Source organism: Phyllobates terribilis, unplaced genomic scaffold, assembly GCF_046119375.1.
Source record: "Phyllobates terribilis strain yellow unplaced genomic scaffold, ASM4611937v1 Scaffold_2__4_contigs__length_985480577, whole genome shotgun sequence".
In the NCBI taxonomy this organism is placed as follows: Eukaryota; Metazoa; Chordata; class Amphibia; order Anura; family Dendrobatidae; genus Phyllobates; species Phyllobates terribilis.
The window spans coordinates 521,222,574-521,243,682 of record NW_027362762.1 but is presented as its reverse complement, the minus strand read 5'-3'; the positions used below and the strand labels follow the sequence as shown (position 1 = coordinate 521,243,682).

Genomic DNA, 21,109 nt, shown 5'->3' with positions numbered 1-21,109 from the left:
TGACGTTGAAGGGAACACTCTACCGTGTTCCCTGCGCTGGTTGCAGCTTCCTGGCACTACTTTCTCTAGGTGCAGTACCTTGACTGACCTGAGAGGTAAGGGGGCGCCAGAGAGCTGCACCCACCGGCCGGCTTTCATCACAGCCCCATTCTCAGTATTTTAGAGCTCCAATTTCTGGACCCTTGGGAGTCCCAGTGGACAGACCCACAGCAATCAGAAAGTCATCCCCTATTCTATAGACGGAGAATTACTTGCCTTTTTGGAAATAGCCATTTAATTCAGAATGTTACCATGACATCATTTTTAATTTGCTATTATTGCTCTACATCATTAAATAGAAAATCTACAGGAAACCAATAAACAGGAAAGAATGTGGTATGCAGATTGCTCTTTCTGATCAAGAGACTCACATTACTTTATGCATGACTACATCATTATTACCAATAAAAACATTAGCGATTGGAGAGATAAATGTGCTTCTCTTGCATTCCGAGGTGCTATGAAAGAAAGCTGCATATATATGGGTACTGTAATCATTGTGAAAAAAAAATGTTTTGTATTACCTCTCATGCATACCAATGTACAATGATTGTATCATAGATATTCTCTTTAAAAAATTTAAATGTATATAAATAAAATAATAAATAATTACAAACAATTAAAAAATGGGGAATTTCAGTAATCAGTGTGTGACCAGTGAGCTGATAAGCAGAATGTCTTCTGTGCCTAGAAAAGCATTAGCATTGCTGATTGGTAGGATCACCCATAGGTTAACTCTGACCAATCACACTTCAAACAGCTATTTTCAGAAGCTCTTCTTAAAGCACCACTCCAGCGTTTTCTTTTTATTGCAGCGCCGGAGTGGTGCTTCTAATTTAAGGTCCCTGCATCTAGTCTTATACTTACCAGCCGCCATCTTTACCTTCTTTTGCAACTGTTCCTGATGGTCTCCAGCACTTTATGACCTGCTGGATCACTCCAGTGTATATTGGAGCGAATTGGATGTCACTTTTCAATGTAAGTTTATGAGAGCGGCGTTCTAGCCTTGTTCTGGGCTCCTTCTGGGCTCGTTCTGGCTCTCATAGATTTGTATTGAGAGCTTGTGACCATTGCTTCTGACTTCAAACTAGACAAAAGTTGCAGTCATAAGATGGAGCGGCGCTGATAGAAAGTGAAGATGACGGCATGTAAGCATAAGACTACAGTCAGGGACCTTAGATTAGAAGCACCACTCCAGCACTGAAAAAAAACAAAAAAAATTTTGTTGTTCAGGGATTCTTATTTGGCAAGAATATACATTTTTCTATCTAGAAATAAAGGATTATTGATGCATTGCTTAACAGTGTTATATCATGTTAAAGTGTGAATAATAAATGTTCTGTGTTATTTAAAACTTGGCATATGGTATGGCACCATGGGTTTCAGCATTTGCACTGCTACCAATGATTTGATGATCAGTATAAGCCCTAGATAGAGCGCAATATGTTTTTTTGTTTGGTCATCATAGCCATCATTTTCACAACATTTTTTTTATAAATCAAAAGTGTACATGCTTTTTAAACCTTCAAGCTTCCTACAAGGAAGAGTTATTTTAATAAAATCTTTACTCTAGTGGATCTTAGAGAACAGTCATTTAGTTAGTGTGCAATGTAAATAATGTAAACATGATGAACCCCATTAAACTCAATATTACTCTAGGACAGGGGTGGGCAATTATGTGGAGAGCCGAACCAATAGGCGGAAATTAATTCTGCTCAATATTAATATTAACATATTAATTATAATTGTATCACTTAATATTGAGCAGAATTAAGTATGCTGACATCCTCCTATATACTGTATGAGCCCGCACACAGCCCCATATATACCGTATGAGCTTACGCGCAGACTCCTATATATAGTATGAGCCCCCACATAGGCTATGTGGGTGCTCACACTGTATACAGGGGACTATGTGGGGGCTCATACTGTATAAACGGGACTATGTGGGGGCTCATATTGTATATAGAGGAGCTATATGAGGGGTCATACTGTACATAGTGGGCTATGTGGGGGGTCTCATACTGTATATAGATAGACTGTGTGGGTGCTCACACTGTATACAGGGACTATCTATATACAGTATGAGACCCCCACATAGCCCACTATATACAGTATGACCCCTCATATAGCTCCTCTATATACAATATGAGCCCCCACATAGTCCCGTTTATACAGTATGAGCCCCCACATAGTCCCCTGTATACAGTGTGAGCACACACATAACCTCTCTATACACAATATGAGACATCCATATAGCTTCTCTATATACAATATGAGCCCTCATGTTGCCCCCTTTATACAGGATGAGCCCCACATAGACTCCAATATACAGTATGAGTCCCCACATAGCCCCTATATATAGTATGAGCCCCCACATAGCCTCCCTATATACAATATGAGCCCCAACTTAGCCTCTATATATACAATATGAGCCTTCACATAGTCCCCTAAAAACAGAACAGTATGAGCCCCTACATAGCCAACTATATGCAGTAAGAATCCCACATAGCCTCCTATATACAGTAGGAGCCTCCACATAGCCTCCTATATACAATGTGAGTCCCTACATAGTGTCTCTATATACAGTATGAGCCCCACATAGCCCCTTATATATAGTATGAACCCTACATAGCCTTCCTATAAAAGTATGAGTCCCCACATAGCCTCCTATATACAGTATAAACCCCTACATAGCTTCCCTATATACAGCATGAGCTTCCATAAAGCCTCCTATATACAGTGTAAGCCCCCACAAAGCATCTCTATATACAATATGAGCCCCCACATAGCCTCTCTATATACAGTATAAACTCCTACATAGCCTCCCTATCTACAGCATGAGCTTCCACATAGCTTCCTATATACAATATGAGCCCCGACAAAGCCTCTCTATATACAATATGAGCCCCCACAGAGCCTCTCTATATACAGTATGAGCCCCAACATAGCCTCCTAAATACTATATACAGTTATATGAAAAAGTTTGGGCACCCCTATTAATCTTAAGCTTAATGTTTTATAAAAATTGGTGTTTTTGCAACAGCTATTTCAGTTTGATATATGTAATAACTGTTGGACACAGTAATGTTTCTGCCTTGAAATGAGGTTTATTGTACTAACAGAAAATGTGCAATCTGCATTCAAACAAAATTTGACAGGTGCATAAGTATGGGCACCCTTATCATTTTCTTGTTTTAAATACTCCTACCTACTTTTTACTGACTTACTAAAGCACTTTTTTTGGTTTTGTAACCTCATTGAGCTTTGAACTTCATAGCCAGGTGTATGCAATCATGAGAAAAGCTACTTAGTGGCCACTTGCAAGTTGTTCTCCTGTTTGAATCTCCTCTGAAGAGTGGCATCATGGGCTCCTCAAAACAACTGTCAAATGATCTGAAAACAAAGACTATTCAACATAGTTGTTCAGGGGAAGGATACAAAAAGCTGTTTCAGCGATTTAACCTGTCAGTTTCCACTGTGAGGAACATAGTAAGGAAATGGAAGAACACAGGGACAGTTCTTGTTAAGGCCAGAAGTGGCAAGCCAACAAAAACATCAGAAAGGCAGAGAAGAAGAATGGTGAGATCAGTCAAGGACAATCCTCAGACCACCTCCAGAGTGCTGCAGCATCAACTTGCTGCAGATGGTGTCACTGTGCATCGGTCAACTATACAACGCACTTTGCACAAGGAGAAGCTGTATGGGAGAGTGATGCGAAAGAAGCCGTTTCTGCAAGCACGCCACAAACAGAGTCGGCTGAGGTATGCAAAAGCACATTTGAAGAAGCCAATTTCTTTTTGGAAGAAGGTCCTGTGGACTGATGAAACCAAGATTGAGTTGTTTGGTCATACAAAAAGGCGTTATGCATGGCGGCAAAAAAACACAGCATTCCAAGAAAAACACTTGCTACCCACAGTAAAATTTGGTGGAGGTTCCATCATGCTTTGGGGCTGTGTGGCCAATGCCGGCACTGGGAATCTTGTTAAAGTTGAGGGACGCATGGATTCCACTCAGTATCAGCAGATTCTTAACAATAATGTTCAAGAATCAGTGACAACGTTGAAGTTACGCAGGGGATGGATCTTTCAGCAAGACAATGATCCAAAACACCGCTCCAAATCTACTCAGGCATTCATGCAGAGGAACAATTACAATGTTCTGGAATGGCCATCCCAGTCCCCAGACCTGAATATCATTGAACATCTGTGGGATCATTTGAAGAGGGCTGTCCATGCTCGGCGACCATCAAACTTAACTGAACTGGAATTGTTTTGTAAAGAGGAATGGTCAAAAATACCTTCATCCAGGATCCAGGAAATCATTAAAAGCTACAGGAAGCGACTAGAGGCTGTTATTTTTGCAAAAGGAGGATCTACTAAATATTAATGTCACTTTTCTGGTGAGGTGCCCATACTTATGCACCTGTCAAATTTTGTTTGAATGCAGATTGCACATTTTCTGTTAGTACAATAAACCTCATTTCAAGGCAGAAACATTACTGTGTCCAACAGTTATTACATATATCAAACTGAAATAGCTGTTGCAAAAACACCAATTTTTATAAAACATTAAGCTTAAGATTAATAGGGGTGCCCAAACTTTTTCATATAACTGTATATGCAAATATTCCATAGACATATGAAAAAAAAAAACACATACTCCCCTCTCTCCCATTGTTCTTCCCCTGGCGATCTGCTCCCATCTCGGGTACACTGACTTTCTGCACAGTAGGTGCAATGAAATGACATCATCGTGTCTGCTGTCTCACATGCTGATTGGTGGAAGTAGGAGCCAGCAGCACAGTTATCCACCAACGTATTCACCCCTATCTGCATCCTGAGGGTGAGAGCATTTTGCGGCCCATGGGTCACTGTTGCAGTCCTTTTGCTGTCTGGGTCCAGAGGCCGGACTAGAACAGCCAGATGTGGCACATGGGCCACCGTTTGCCCAGCTCGGTTCCAAGCTACTCCAAAATAGAGCGATAGCGCCTTGTCTCCTGTCTGATATGCTTGGCTTTTTTTATGGACAATTGACCGCGTTAGTCATTCTAATCAAAGATTGACATTGGCTGTTTGGAAAAAGTAGAGCCACCAGGAGACAAATGGACAGGTTAGTTATTTGAAAGACTGCTAAGTATTTTACATAATTGCATATTGTTCATGCTATGTCGTGTACATTATGCTGTTTCTTTGAATGTTACCCATATGGTCAGTTACTCAGCAGCGCTGTAAAGGAGAAAAAGTCTTCGAAACACCCTCTTTGAAGCTTTCTCATATATTATTGTATTGACCTTCATGTCATTTATTCTCATGTGACTGAAGTTTCCTGGTTATTTAGAGGTCACAGTGTTTACTGTTAGTGCGAGCCCAGGTTGGCAGGAGTTAAGTGGGCTCAGGAAGTTAATTCCTGGGTGTTAGGCAGTTGATGAATAGCTATTGAAGAGGTATGAAGCATTGCTGATTAGGGAAAGGCCACATGTTGGAAAGTGTGTTCAGCAACACTTTAAAAGGGATAGCAAGTTCCAGAGCAAGTGTTACAGGAATTGATTTCTTATATGGCTGGAGTGCAGAGATTAAAGGAGGAATAAGAAGGTTCTTTTCACTATAAGTGAGTACCAGCCATAACAATAGACAGAGCTAAGGGAGACATAATTCCCCTAGGCAGCTAGAAGGTGTAGACAACATAAAGGCATTGTGTAAACTGGTCCTGGAGATTTAGAGAAGTCCTATTCCAACCAGGAAGGAATGCGGGGTACCCGTTGCAAAGGAGAATAAAGAAAGTAAGAACAGAGCTAAACTTGAGACGTACTCTCTTACTCTTGAATTGTGCCTATACTATAGAAATGCCGTATTTAATACTTTCAATCAAGGAGCCTCTGCATGATGCAGACGAAATATATATAAAGTATTGTGCCTGCTATCAATTGCTGAAATCCTGTTTGAAGAATTCCAGTAAAGAAATTTTAATTTCTTAAAACGGATCCTGGTTGCACTAGTTTGTTGCATAAATAAAAAATCCCCGTAACATCAAACCACTTGAGGTCTGAATAGGGGTAAGCAGCAGACCCCCAGATTACACACACTCATGGGTACCGCAACAGAATGTTTAGGGACCACAAAACAAGCCTTGCTGTGAGAGGTCCCTTACAGCACCACCAGGTAATGTTGTTGTATGAAGCTGGCCACAGTATTGAATCTTTTTGGCTGTTCGCTTCAGAATGTATGTATGTAGGGCACAAAAGGTTTACACAGTCATGCCAAAATACTGAGCCACAACATGTGAGAGGAAATACTTTTCCATAATAGGGCAAGGTATAGCTGGTCCAAGTGCAGTGTATACTGTAGTTGTGGTTGGCCTCTGACAAGGGAAGGTGTGGTGAGCTGGAAGTTGCCGCAGACTTGGTAATTGGAGTGGTGACAGTCTTGAGTCTGGTAATGGCTTGCCCATTGAAGACATTGATGGTAGGCTAGAAGCCAGGTGGCATGACCTGATGAGATACTGTATAGAAGTTCCTCCAGTGTGCTTGGGCAGGTAAATACAGGGGAGTGGGTCAGCTACTTCACTGAGCAAAGCCTGGTTGTCAAATAGCAGATGATTCGCTAACACAGTGATCACTTAACAGTCTTTGGCTAGGAGGGTCTAACTGTTGACGAGGTTAGCTTGCTGTGCTCAGTGCATGTCGCAGCTAAAGAGGCATAGCTGAGTGTAATGTCAACATGGGTTAACTCTGGGAGAGCTTGCTGTGCACGTCTAGATAATTTCAGCTTGGAGGAAGCCAAGATGGTTAGGATTAATGAAAAACTGTGGAAGAAGTCTGGTTATCTAGAAGCCTTAGATGAGGCCTGTTTATTTCAAATGTACAGTGGTTCAGCCGGAACTGAGTTGTTCATGGAAGGGGTGGTGTAACAAGAGGTCTAGAAAGCAGGGTCTAGAGACCATAGTCCTAAAGTGCAGTGAACGGAACAAAATCATTAATGCTAAAGGTGGTGTGATAAAGACATTTGAGGGTAAGGTCTATGTAGGGCAAGGAACATCCTTCTGGCCCATTGTGAGAAGTGTATTCTTATGGAAGACCTTTGTGGAGTAATTTTGTCTTGGAGTGTGGCTCTTGTATGGTGAACAGGGTCCTCCTGATTGAGAGAGGCACAATTATTGTGATATTCTGTTCAGCTTAAGTGCAGTGTTAAGCAATAGCACCACCATGTGAGTATTAACACCACAAAGGATTTGCGCCTCCTTTTAATGTTGTAACAATTAAACATATGTGAAGTAGCAAAAATGTAAAACTGAATATTTGAAACTGATTTTCATCTGCGCTTGTCTTCTTTTAAAGGGGAATTAATAAAAAATCCCCATAGTAGAGGTATACTCTGTTTTGATAGCTAATGTTCTGCTATGAAAATGGTTGTTCAATAGTTTAGGCATATGACTGGTCCAGCGTATGCATGCAAAGTCGCTTGTACATATGCTGTATGCAACACACTGTATGCATTTACGCATGCACCGACACTGAATGGTGTTCTTACATGTTGGTTACAACAGAAGCTTCAGGGGAGAACAGTTCCATGTAGTTTGTACTGGAACATGCAACCATTTTTTTCTCATTTCTTGAGTGTGTGGCTCTGTATAGAATAGAAGGTAGAGTAATTTCCCGCTACATTCCATGTATTTCTAATACTGCAGGGTGCATGGCCTTTTGAACCATAGGTGTATCTATCTAAAAGCTATACTTCACTGGAGATATAAAGAACAGCTCCCTAAAGTATAATTTCACAAGAGTAAGCTTAATAAGAAAGTGGGTGGAGGTCATGAATAAAAAATGTCCTGTTATTAGAGACTAACGAATTGATCTGCAGGACCCTTTTCCAGCGCCGATGTCAGTAGTCCGTGGCCACAAGACTGGGGCCTTGAGAACAGCCTCTTTCCTACCGGCATCACCCATTCCTGTTTTGCTAAGTAAATCCAGGAACGACATCATACATGCGTCAGACCGCAATCATGATGTCATGATGAGCCCACAAATTAAAAAAAAGTCTCCAGGATCCAGGCAGGTAGGGGGCAGTTTGCATTGGTCCCAAGGACTATTGACATGGCCACTGAACTGATTAGGGTCCTGCACATTGTTTTGTTCATCTCTATCTATTATTATGATGTTTTCTCCAGGTGACAGGGGAATTAAGAAGCACATAAACTCTAATCGATATCCGTACCTATAAGCTGCCATTTTACTTTCCTCCACCTCCTTTTGAATAGTCTGTATTCTTTTAAATGATTGTAGAAGGGCATGCCCTATGGGTTATTATTAGTTTTCCTCTACATATAAAGATTTTTTAATAATGACTTATATTATGTGGTATTTATTCATTTCTTTAATATAATGTTCACATTCATCTGAAGTCTGTTGATTTTTATATACATCGCGGTAGGTATATACTGACTGATTTGATTTAACCATTTAATGTATATGGAATTATATGCTGTGTGTTGGCATGTGCCTGATTTTCACAAAAGCAGCTATAATACATTTTTACTAGCCTACAGTATGGCTGGTTTTAAAAATAAATGTGCAGTGCAGGTAGTTTCTTCATGTGTGATTTGCACATTTTCATTAGCTGAGAACTGGTTAATGTACTCTGCTGATGCAAACAGTACAACTCCTCCCATAGCTTAAACGGTGGATCTTCCATCAATATATACTGGAGAAAGCTAGAAGCTTCAGTCAGTCAAACGCTGCTCTGCTAGACTTTTGAACAATCTTTCCTGGATGGATCTTAATGCAGTACTGAGCAGTTTTTGTAGTAATCCAGTCTAGAATAGAAACACAGTTTTCAGGATTTAAGCTAAAGCAGAAGAATAAGGATTCTCAGTTTCCGCTACTAGCTGCCGGAATGTGGAGTACAAATTTTGGAATGAAAAAGAAATCTAAGGATTTATGGATTTATTTCCTAGAAACCCCATGTAATATGGTTAGCATATATTTTCTTTTTCTTGGTAATGCAATGTAAATATTTTGGTTCCTGACAGAGCCTTGCACATAGTAATTACCTTACGTGGTGGATTGCAATGCACTTTTGGCATGCTGAAATCTAGCAGAAAATCACTTTTTTTTGTGTTTGCATTCACTCTTTCAGAATCTGGTAAGTGAATCTGCATTATTCTTCATATTGAGCAATTCTTTACAGCACATGACAAAAACTACTCATATTTTTTTTACTATATTTGAATGCCAAAACTAATTTATATGGTATCTATAATATTTTATAAGTCATTACTGAATAAGCAGAGTGAACATAACTCATCAGTTATGCTATTCAGCCTGTGTAAAAGCTCCGATTAGACACTGAGATATCACGGTACATGTGCCAAAAGGCAATCTCAGCTCTGCAGCTAAATATTCAATGTACTGTTATGCATTTTTAATTAACAAAGCCTAGAATTGTTCAAAAAAAGAAGATTTTTTTTCTTTGGGATAGTTTTAAAGGCAAAATCAGTGTTCTGAGAGACAACATTATATAATGCAAAACTGACATACTTTATGCAGGTAATGTGGTTACACATATTTAGACTTATGTCTTTAGTTACATTTTGGTAAAGTTTCAGTTTTTGCATGCACCACTTCTACAAAAGAGGCAAAGAGGGAGCGTTAAGGCACACATTAATTCTTTACTACTTCCACTAATATCTTACCTGTCCAAAGCAAAATGTCTTTCTGTCAAGCTTCATTGATGAATTAGCTCCATGCTTCAACTCCCCATACAGCTTGTTCTTCCAGAGGTCCTGGAACTATTTCACAGCAAAAGATAACCAAGGCTTGTTTGATAAGTACAAGCTAGATATATATGGAATGCACTATGGAAGTTCAGCATTCAATGTCAGTGTACCTTTGTAAATACACCATAGCACAGTGCTGCCTTCTCAGGATAAAAGAAGAGATGCAATCAGTCATCAAAGAAAAAAATGGAAATGCAACTAGACATGAAAGGGAAGCTGTATGTACATTAAAGGGGGTCAGGAAACTAGAAAAAGGGATGTCATCTAGCTAGCTTTTTAAAGCAATGGAAATTATTTTCCAGTTTTATTATTTTTTTGTTTTAGTCTTTTTTTTCTCTGCAATTTACATCAACATTGTAAAGTGCAGTAGAAGACAGTATATATTTAGTACCAATCTTAGTATGATGTATGCTAAAAGCAGCTCTAAGTGCAGGTAGCCTTGAATTGACTTTACTTCATTTTTCATTTTTTTTTTACTTTCTTGGCTTCCACTTCTATTCTCGGCATCCAATGCCATCTTGGAAGTCATACAGTGGTTATATTAAAAAGAATAATAATTACAGATAACATTTGTTAGAAAATTAATTATCATTCCAAATTGTTCTGGTTGGATTTGAACAAGACAACTAATGCCGGGTTCTGCTAGGTATATTTAACTGTCCATATACTAATCACAATGCCTGCCCTGAGCACGCGTCTCCCAACCTAATATTACAGCCCGTTGTGTGTCTTTAAAGCTGTAAATTCAGGTCTAGAGACTCTGGGCATTGTGATCCAAATACAGACCATGAAATATGACCATCTAAACCCATCCTAAAGCTAAAAAAGTCACGATCGTCATTCCTCTTTTGGGATTCTGAAAGCAACCTGACATTATTATAAAATATATTATAATGTAGGTTTACTTCAATATGACAAATGACTGGTTGTCTACAAGAACAATGCTATTTTGGCCAGTGCAAGCAGTTGTGACATGCTTATTTACTTTGCATACAGTTCTGGTAATGGCATGTTGCTATCACTGTAAGAAATTACTTGAAAAAATATATGAAACGTGTCCATTAAGTTTAACCTAAGGTTATCTAGTGGAAGTCAAAGGGCATCATTGAAATCCCAGTCCAATTTACTTTAGATAGAGAAAAATCTTTACTGATTGAACAAATCCCTTGATCAAGAGTCTGAACCAGTTATAGATAGCAAAATCCCTTTTGATAAGCTGAATAATGTCTGACTGCTTTCATGGAATCATAAAGAGGTGGCTGGGAATAGTGACTTTAAAGAACAATGCTAGATATTTAAAAGAAAATAAGTAATTCCTCACTGTTCGCCTGACATTCATGTACAAACCCATACAGTCAATTACTAACTGTAGTGGATCATTACCAATGCCAATGATTGGCTGCAGCAGCCACTTGTCTCAGGGACATGACTAGGGACCATGGGGGATTGATCTGCAAGAGAATGTTAATATCAGAGAAATAGTGAGGTGTTTTGAAAAAAATTCACTCCACAGATGAGTGCTTTAAAGGAAATCTGTCAGTAGGATCAACTATCCTAAACCGTCTATATGGTCATGAGGGTCCTAGGAGGCTGAGTAAATTGATTCCTTGATATCTGCGATCCGATGTCTTATTCCAGAGAAATCCACTGTCATAGAGAAAAATTAAAATCTATAAGACCTCTCCAGAAGGGAGAAGAGCTTACACTCCAACTTCCACTGAAGTAGGACTACACATTGAACATGTGTAAATAATTATAGCTAGGGAGAGAGAAAATATTTGAACCAGGGGAAATAGAGAGAGAAGTGGAACTTCAACCTCCTTTCAAGCAGAAGCCTCCTGCAGTGATCAACTAATTACAGCAAGGAATTTTCTTGAGAAAAGACAGCAAACTTTGAGATTTGTTTACGCAGAGGCGGGATAGTATGTTTCCCAGGGATAGTGCTTCTTCTCATGAAAAAATAATCTTTGAATTTTTGTCTCTGGTGACCAGATGTGAATATTGGGGTTTTGCATCGATCCAATATTTATGGGATCTATAGTTTCAGTGTCGTTGCGAAGAGACGAACAGAACGTATTCCCTCACATCACTGTGGGAACATTCTAACCCCTACAGCTTAATAACTGTCCAATAGATGATGCTATCCAGGCCATGCTTGATATCTAGGTAAAGATAAAATCGCGGTAAGAAATATGCCTATGATATCTACTGCCTGGGACATCCAGGGACGAAGATATCCTGTTAGTTGGGGATCTTATAAAATTCTAAAGGGCCGAGCACATCTCACAAGCAGCCCCCACAAAAGGTAATCAAGTGGAGGTATGTGAACGTAACCTAGAGCTAATAAAAAGCAGAATTTGGGTTATTATTATTAATTTATATAGCGCCATTGATTCCATGGCGCTGTACATAAGGGGTTACATACAAAATAAGAATATCACTACAGTAAACAAAGTAACAATGATAGACTGGTACGGAGGGAAGAGGACCCTGCCCTTGCGGGCTTACATTCTATGGGAATAGAGAGGAGACAGTAGGTTGGGGGGTTGCAGTAGTAGTTGCTTCGGCGTTGTTGAGGAGGCAGCAGGGTCATTGCAGGCTGTAAGCTTTCTTGAAGAGATGGGTTTTCAGGTTCCGTCTGAAGGATCCGGATGTGGTGGATAATCGGACTTGTTGAGGCACAGAATTCCATAGGATGGGGGATATTCGGGAGAAATCTTGGAGGCGATTACGTGAGGAACGGATAAGTGTGGAGGAGAGAAGTAGGTCATGGGAAGACCGGAGGTTACGTGAGGGAATATATCGGGAGATTAGTTCAGAGATGTATGGAGGAGAGAGGTTGTGGATGGCTTTGTAGGTCAGTGTTAGTAGTTTGAACTGGATGCGCTGGGCAATTGGGAGCCAGTGAAGCGATTTACAAAGGGGCTTAGTAGAGGAATAGCGAGACGAGAGATGAACGAGTCGTGCAGCAGAGTTGAGGATGGACTGGAGGGGTGTGAGAGTGTTAGCAGGGAGGCCACAGAGGAGGATGTTGCAATAGTCGAGGCGGGAGATGATGAGGGCATGCACAAGCAGTTTAGTAGAGTTAGGGTTGAGGAAAGGACGGATTCTGGAAATGTTTTTGAGCTGGAGGTGACAGGAGGTGGCGAGAGCTTGGATGTGGGGTTTGAAGGACAGGGCAGAGTCAAGGGTTACTCCGAGGCAGCGGATTGTCGGTACAGCAGAAAGAGTGATGTCGTTTATTGTGATAGATAGATCAGGTGGGGAAGATATGCGAGATGGGGGAAAGATGATGAGTTCAGTTTTGTCTACAGTACAGACCAAAAGTTTGGACACATCTTCTCATTTAAAGATTTTTCTGTATTTTCATGACTATGAAAATTGTACATTCACACTGAAGGCATCAAAACTATGAATTAACACATGTGGAATTATATACTTAACAAAAAAGTGTGAAACAACTGAAAATATGCTTATACTCTAGGTTCTTCAAAGTAGCCACCTTTTGCTTTGATGACTGCTTGCACACTGTTGCCATTCTCTTGATGAGCTTCAAGAGGTAGTAACCGGAAATGTTTTTCACTTCACAGGTGTGCCCTGTCAGGTTTAATAAGTGGTGTTTTTTGCCTTATAAATGAGGTTGGGACCATCAGTTGAGTAGTGCAGAAGTCAGGTGGATACACAGATGATAGTTCTACTGAATAGACTGTTAGAATTTGTATTATGGCAAGAAAAAAGCAGCTAAGTAAAGAAAAACGAGTGGTCATCATTACATTAAGAAATGAAGGTCAGTCAGTCCGAAAAATTGGGCAAACTTTGAATGTGTCCCCAAGTGCAATTGCAAAAGCCATCAAGCGCTACAAAGAAACTGGCACACATGAGGACCGCCCCAGGAAAGGAAGACCAAGAGTCACCTCTGCTTCTGAGGATAAGTTTATCCCAGTCACCAGCCTCAGAAATCGCAGGTTAACAGCAGCTCAGATTAGAGACCAGGTCAATGTCACACAGAGTTCTAGCAGCAGACACATCTCTACAACAACTGTTAAGAGGAGACTTTGTGCAGCAGGCCTTCATGGTAAAATAGCTGCTAGGAAACCACGGCTAAGGACAGGCAATAAGCATAAGAGACTTGTTTGAGCTAAAAAACACAAGGAATGGACATTAGACAAGTGGAAATCTGTGCTTTGGTCTGATGAGTTCAAATTTGAGATCTTTGGTTCCAACCACCGTGTCTTTGTGTGACGCAGAAACGGTGAACGGATGGACTCTAGTGAAGGCATACTGAACCAGCATGGCTACCACAGCATCTTGCAGCGGCATGCTATTCCATCCGGTTTGCATTTAGTTGGACCATCATTTATTTTTCAACAGGACAATGACCCCAAACACACCTCCAGGCTGTGTAAGGGCTATTTGACCAAGAAGGAGAGTGATGGGGTGCTACGCCAGATGACCTGGCCTCCACAGTCACCAGACCTGAACCCAATCGAGATGGTTTGAGGTGTGTTGGACCGCAGAGTGAAGGCAAAAGGGCCAACAAGTGCTAAGCATCTCTGGGAACTCCTTCAAGATTGTTGGAAGACCATTTCCGGTGACTGCCTCTTGAAGCTCATCAAGAGAATGCCAAGAATGTGCAAAGCAGTCATCAAAGCAAAAGGTGGCTACTTTGAATAACCTAGAATTTAAGACATATTTTCAGTTGTTTCACACTTTTTTGTTAAGTATATAATTCCACATGTGTTAATTCATAGTTTTGATGCCTTCAGTTTGAATGTACAATTTTCAAAGTCATGAAAATACAGAAAAATCTTTAAATGAGAAGGTGTGTCCAAACTTTTGGTCTGTACTGTACATTGAGCTTGAGGTAGCGGGAGGAGAAGAAGGAGGATATGGCTGCTAGACATGCTGGGATTCTGGACAGCAGAGAGGTGACGTCTGAGCCAGAGAGGTAGATCTGGGTGTCATCAGCGTACAGATGGTACTGGAAGCCATAGGATTTTATGAGCTGTCCCAGGCCAAGGGTATAGATTGAGAAGAGTAGGGGTCCTAGGACAGAGCCTTGAGGGACTCCAACAAAGAGGGGGATGGGTGAGGAGGTAGCGTGGGAGTGGGAGACGCTAAATGTGCGGTTAGAAAGGTATGAGGAGATCCAGGATAGGGCAAGGTCTTTGACGCCAAAGGAAGAGAGGATCTGCAGTAGGAGGCAGTGGTCAACTGTATCGAAAGCAGAAGACAGGTCAAGTAGAAGGAGTACAGAGAATTGTCTGTTAGCTTTGGCTGTAAGTAGGTCATTGGTGATTTTGATAAGGGCAGTTTCGGTGGAATGGTGGGGGCGGAAGCCGGATTGTCGGTTGTCGAAGAGAGAGTTAGATGAAAAGTGGGAGGAAAGTGCAGCGTGAACGTGTTGCTCAAGGAGTTTGGAGGCAAATGGGAGCAGCGATATGGGGCGAAAGCTGGACAGGGCGGTTGGGTCGAGGGATGGCTTTTTGAGGATGGGTGTGATTGTGGCATGTTTGAAGGCAGCAGGGAAAGTACCAGAGGATTGTGATAGGTTGAAGAGATGGGTTAGGGATGGGATGAGTGTGGGGGTGATGTTAGGGAGGAGGTGGGATGGGATGGGGTCGAGTGCACATGTGGTGAGGTGTGATTTAGAGAGGAGACGAGTAAGTTCTCTTTCCGTGATGTTGGGAAGGGAGGTTATAGAGGTGGGGAAGTGGTGTGGAAGACAGAGGGGTTGTGGTGGTCGGACAGTAAAGACTTGCCGTGTTTGGTCAATCTTGTTTTTGAAGTGTGTTGCAAACTCCTCAGTAGAGATGATGGAGGTTGGAGGGGGCAGTGGAGGGCGGAGGAGAGAGTTGAAAGTGTTGAATAGTTGTTTGGGGTTGTAGGATAGGGAAGACTCCAGAAGACTGGAGAAGAGCAAATGTTGTTGCTATCTTCAAAAAGGGGAAGAAGGTGGACCCAGGGAACTATAGGCCGGTGAGTCTGACTTCTATACCAGGAAAGATCTTTGAACAAATTATTAAACATCATGTATGTAAGTACCTGGATAAGAATGAAGTGATTAACCAGAGTCAGCATGGGTTTGTAACTAACAAGTCATGTCAGACTAACTTAATTTCCTTCTATGACAGAATCACTGACTGGGTGGATCAGGGAAATGCTGTAGATATAGTATATCTTGACTTCAGCAAAGCATTTGACAAAGTATCTCACACCATCCTTATTGAAAAAATGACCAAGTATGCAATGGACCAGGCAACTGTTAGGTGGATTCATAACTGGCTTAGTGATCGGACTCAAAGGGTGGTTGTAAATGGCTTCACATCCAGCTGGATGAATGTCTCAAGTGGGATACCACAGGGCTCTGTCCTGGGACCTGTATTGTTCAACATCTTCATCAATGATTTAGATGAAGGAATTGAGGGTAAACTGATTAAATTTGCTGATGACACAAAGCTAGGAGGGATAGCTAATACTAGAGAAGAGAGAGAGAGGATTCAAAAAGACCTAAATAAACTGGAGCAGTGGGCAGCAACCAACAGAATGGTTTTTAACAGGGAAAAATGCAAAGTACTACATCTGGGCAATAAAAATGAAAAAAGCATATACAGAATGGGAGGAATAGAGCTAAGCAACAGTACATGTGAAAAAGACTTAGGTATACTAATAGATCATAGACTGAACATGAGTCAACAGTGTGATGCAGCAGCAAAAAAGGCAAATACAATTCTGGGATGTATTAACAGAAGCATACAGTCTACATCACGTGAAGTCATTATCGGTCTTTACTTCTCTTTGGTCAGACCTCATCTGGAATACTGTGTACAGTTTTGGGCACCACATTTTAAAAAAGACATAGACAAACTGGAACAAGTTCAGAGAAGAGCGACCAGAATGGTGACTGGTCTGCAAACCATGTCCTATGAGGAACGGTTGCAGGATTTGGGAATGTTTAGCTTGCAAAAAAGAAGACTGAGAGGAGACTTAATAGCTGTCTACAAATATGTCAAGGGCTGTCACATTGTAGAAGGATCATCTTTATTCTCATTTGCACAGGGAAAGACTAGAAGCAACGGGATGAAACTAAATGGGAGGAGACACAGATTAGATATTAGAAAAAACTTTTTGACAGTTAGGGTGATTAATGAGTGGAACAGGCTGCCACGAGAGGTGGTGAGTTCCCCTTCAATGGACGTCTTCAAACAGAGGCTGGACAGACATCTGTCTGAGATGATTTAGTGAATCCTGCTTTGAGCAGGGGGTTGGACCAGATGACCCAGGAGGTCCCTTCCAACTCTACCATTCTATGATTCTATGATTCTATGATTCTAAGATATGAGGGTTGTGAAGTAGGCCTCTTTAGCAGAGGTGAGTGCTGATTTGAATGCGAGTGTTGCTTGTTTGAAAGCAGTGAAGTCATCTTGAGTATGTGTTTTCTTCCAACGCCGCTCCGCAACCCTGGACGCTTGTCGAAGCTGTTTTGTAAGGTTGTTGTACCAGGGTTGCCTGTTGACTCGTCGCGCTCTGCCATGCACAAGAGGGGCGACCGAGTCAATAGCTGATGCGAGAGTGGCATTGTAGAAAGCAGTGGCGCTGTCTGCGTCATGGAGTGAGGATATGGATGTCAGTGGTAGAACAGAGTCAGAGAGTGTGTGAGTGTCTAGATGTGCAAGGTTTCTGCGGGGGTGTGTTAGTTGCTGGACATGGGTGACAGGTGAGGAGGACAGGGATGAGAATGTGAGTAGGTGGTGGTCAGATAGGGGTAGGGGGGAGGTTGTGAGGTTAGATAGGGAGCAGAGTCGGGTGAAGATGAGGTCTAGTGTGTGTCCGTCTGTGTGGGTGGCTGAGGAGGACCACTGAGTAAGTCGAAAGGATGAAGTAAGCAACAAGAGTTTTGATGCTGCTGACTGGCGAGTGTCAGTGGGGATGTTGAAATCGCCCATGATGATTGTGGGAATGTCAGCCGAGAGAAAGTGAAGAAGCCAGGTGGAGAATTGGTCGATAAAGGCAGTGATCGGGCCCGGGGGTCGGTATATGACAGCCACTTGGAGGTTGGAGGGAGAGTAAATGCGGACGGCGTGGACTTCAAAAGAAGGGAGAATAAGGGAGGGAAGAGAAGGAGTAGGGCTAAAGGTGCAGTTGTTAGAGAGGAGAAGACCCACTCCTCCACCATGTCTGTTTCCAGGGCGAGGAGTGTGGGTGAAGTGGAGGCCGCCATAACACAGCGCAGCAGGGGAGGCAGTTTCAGAGGGTGTTAGCCATGTCTCTGTGATGCCCAGGAAGGAGAGATGATGAGAGGTAAAGAGGTCGTGGACAAAATGGAGCTTGTTGCAGACAGAGCGGGCATTCCACAGTGCTCCAGAGAGAGGGAGCAGCGGGATGGGAGTCAGGGGGACAGGTTTTGCGCAAGAGAGGTTGTGGTACTTTGCAGTTGGTTTGATGCGACGGGTGGGAGAATTGGTGGAAGGTGCAAGCTGTGGGGGTCCAGGATTGGGAGATATGTCGCCAGAAGTGGAGAAAAGCATAGAGAGGGACAGCAGGTGGGAGAAAGAGAGTGACCGGCTTGTTTTATGTTTTGGGAGGATTGATCTGAGGTTGAGGAGCAGGTCTGTAGATGAGGTTAGGTGGGGAGGAAGGAGGGAAGGAGAGATGATGATTTGATTAGAAGGTGCTGGGGTGTGGGGAATACGAAGGAGAGTGAGGATTAGAGGGGCAAAAACAGTTAAAGCATATGTAAGCATGTTGAAAGGGTAAGGGAGAATGAGAAGGAGAATCTAAGTGCAAGTAGTAAATAGTTCTTTGTACCTTCTGGTCACTTCTGGCCCATTTCTGGCATATTTAATTTTAGCCCCTTAGAAAGAAACCCTTTGAAAGTCAGACCGTCTGTCTGAGCCAGACCTGCCTCCCTTAATTTATGGAGTTCAGGCCAGCACATTAGGAGGGTCAGGTGTGAAGGAGGGGAGGAGTCGCAGGGACCCTGCTCACAACATGGGTGGAGGGGGGGGGGGAGTAATTAGAACACAGAGACTAGATGAATGCAGGAAACAAATAGCTAGGGACCAGTGTGTATTGAGATCAAAGGTTTGAGGTGTTGAATATGACGATAGAGACAAACAGACCAAGGACAGATAGAATGAAATTAGCAGGGGCCAGTGTATACACAGCAGGAAACATACCAGGGTACAAATACAGTTATGAAAGTCAGATATGCTGGTTTAGGTCATTGCTCATTCTGGAAGTCATAGTTTGTTGTGAGTGGGGTGCATTTTCTAATTCGGAGTGCTTCCCTCCTCTAAGCTCTGAGCCATTTCCGTGACATCAGGTTTTCTAATTCTCTTTCGTTATTCCTTTTTATTTTATGCAATTGTATACAGTATATCGTATTGTTTTGTTCCCATTTTATATAATCTTTGTATATTGTTATAAACACTGCCTATGTTTCTGGATTAAAGATATAAAATTGAATAGCTCTGTTTCTCTTGCTCTGTAAACTACAAACCTGAAGCCATATGCTCCATGTAATGGGTGTCAAATAGGCCTGTATAAAGATTATTGGTTGTAGCTAGTAGTGGTTCAGTTCTTTTGCTATTGTGGAGCTGGCAGTGACCGTATCGGGGTATGTATGTATATTCCATGCGTTGGAATTGGATGTGTATATACTAGTGATGAGCGAGCATGCTTGCCACTGCTCAGTACTCGCCTGAGCATCTCAGTACTCGAAATGCTCGGAGCTCGCTGAGTACTTGCGCGATGCTCGGGCGGGAGCTCAAGTCCCCTCCCTGCTTGTTTGGCGCTCTTTACAGAGCCAATCAACATGCAGGGATTGCCTGCCACTCACTGTAATGCCGCAGCCATGTTGGTTGTGGCATTACAGTGATTGCCCAAATCGATGGAAACAGTACTCAGTGAAACATGAAAAGCCGCAATTCATCAGCGGCATACACTGGTACCCGACAATTTAGAACAGAAAGAATAGAGCATCACACATAGATTAGATAGATAGAAACATGTCAGTCACACATATAATGAGTACAGTGACAGTGCTGGTTACTGTACTTGTCATTTAGTTTTAAAATAAAGGATTTTTTTAAAAAACATTGGCGTTATGTCCCCCGTAATTCTAGTCTCTAGGGGAGGTTAAGCAGATGGCTGGGGCAGATGTTTGAAGCCTGGGAAGGGGGTAATACCCACGGAGCTTCCCAGGCTACTAATATCAGCCCCCAGCTGAATACCTAGCTTTTACTGGCTATTAAAATGGGGGACGCAAAAAATAAATGACATGGGGTCCCCCTATTTTAATAGCTAGCAAAAGCTAGGCAGATAGCTGGGGGCTGATATTAATAGCCCAGGAAGGGTGCCATGAATATTGGCCCCCTTCCAGGCTAGAAACACCAGCCGTCAGCCGCCCCAGAAATGGCGCATCCATAGGATGCGCCAATTCTGGCACTTAGCCTCGCTCTTCCCACTGCCCTGTAGCGGTGGCAGTGGGGTAATAGGGCTGGGGATGATGTCAGCTTATAATACCAGCTGACATCAAGCCCAAGTTAGTAATGTGGAGGCGTCTATAAGACGCCCCATTACTAACCCCATAGTGAAGGTGAAATGTAAAATAAAAACACCAACATCCAGAATCTTTTAATTGAAATAAAGACACAATACTTTAACCCCTTTACAACCCAAGGTGGTTTTCACGTTAATGACCAGGCCAATTCTTACAATTCTGACCACTGTCAATTTATGAGGTAATTACTCTGGAACGCTTCAACAGATCCCTCTGATTCTGAGTATGTTTTTTTGTGACATATTCTACTTCATGATTGTGGTAAAATTTCTTCGATATCACTTGCGTTTATTTGTGAAAAAAGCAGAAATTTGGCGAAAATTTTGAACATTTTGCAATTTTCAAAATTTGAATTTTTATGCCCTTAAATCAGAGAGATATGTCACACAAAATAATTAATGAATAACATTTCCCACATGTCTACTTTACATCAGCACAATTTTGGAACCAAAATTTTTTTTTATTGGGGAGTTATAAGGGTTAAAAGTCGACCAGCGATTTCTCATTTTTCCAACAAAATTTGCAAAACCATTTTTTTAGGGACCATGTCATATTTAAAGTCACTTTGAGGGGTCTTTATGACAGAAAATACCCAAAAGTGACACCATTCTAAAAACTGCACCCCTCAAGGTGCTCAAAACCACATTCAAGAACTTTATTAACCCTTCAGGTGCTTCACAGGAATTTTTGGAATGTGGAAGAAAAAAATTAACATTTAACTTTTTTCACAAA

At 41.8% G+C, this 21,109-nt stretch overlaps 1 protein-coding gene across 1 annotated transcript in view; it reads left to right on the top strand.

The window, feature by feature from the left end:
* Positions 1–8,715: 8,715 nt before the first annotated feature.
* HTR1D (5-hydroxytryptamine receptor 1D) overlaps positions 8,716–21,109 on the top strand; it is a 190,513-nt gene continuing 178,119 nt past the window's right edge. The window contains exon 1 of the mRNA XM_073666017.1: positions 8,716–9,179. The gene's annotated coding sequence lies outside the window, so the exon portion shown is untranslated. The remainder of the gene's footprint in view (positions 9,180–21,109) is intronic.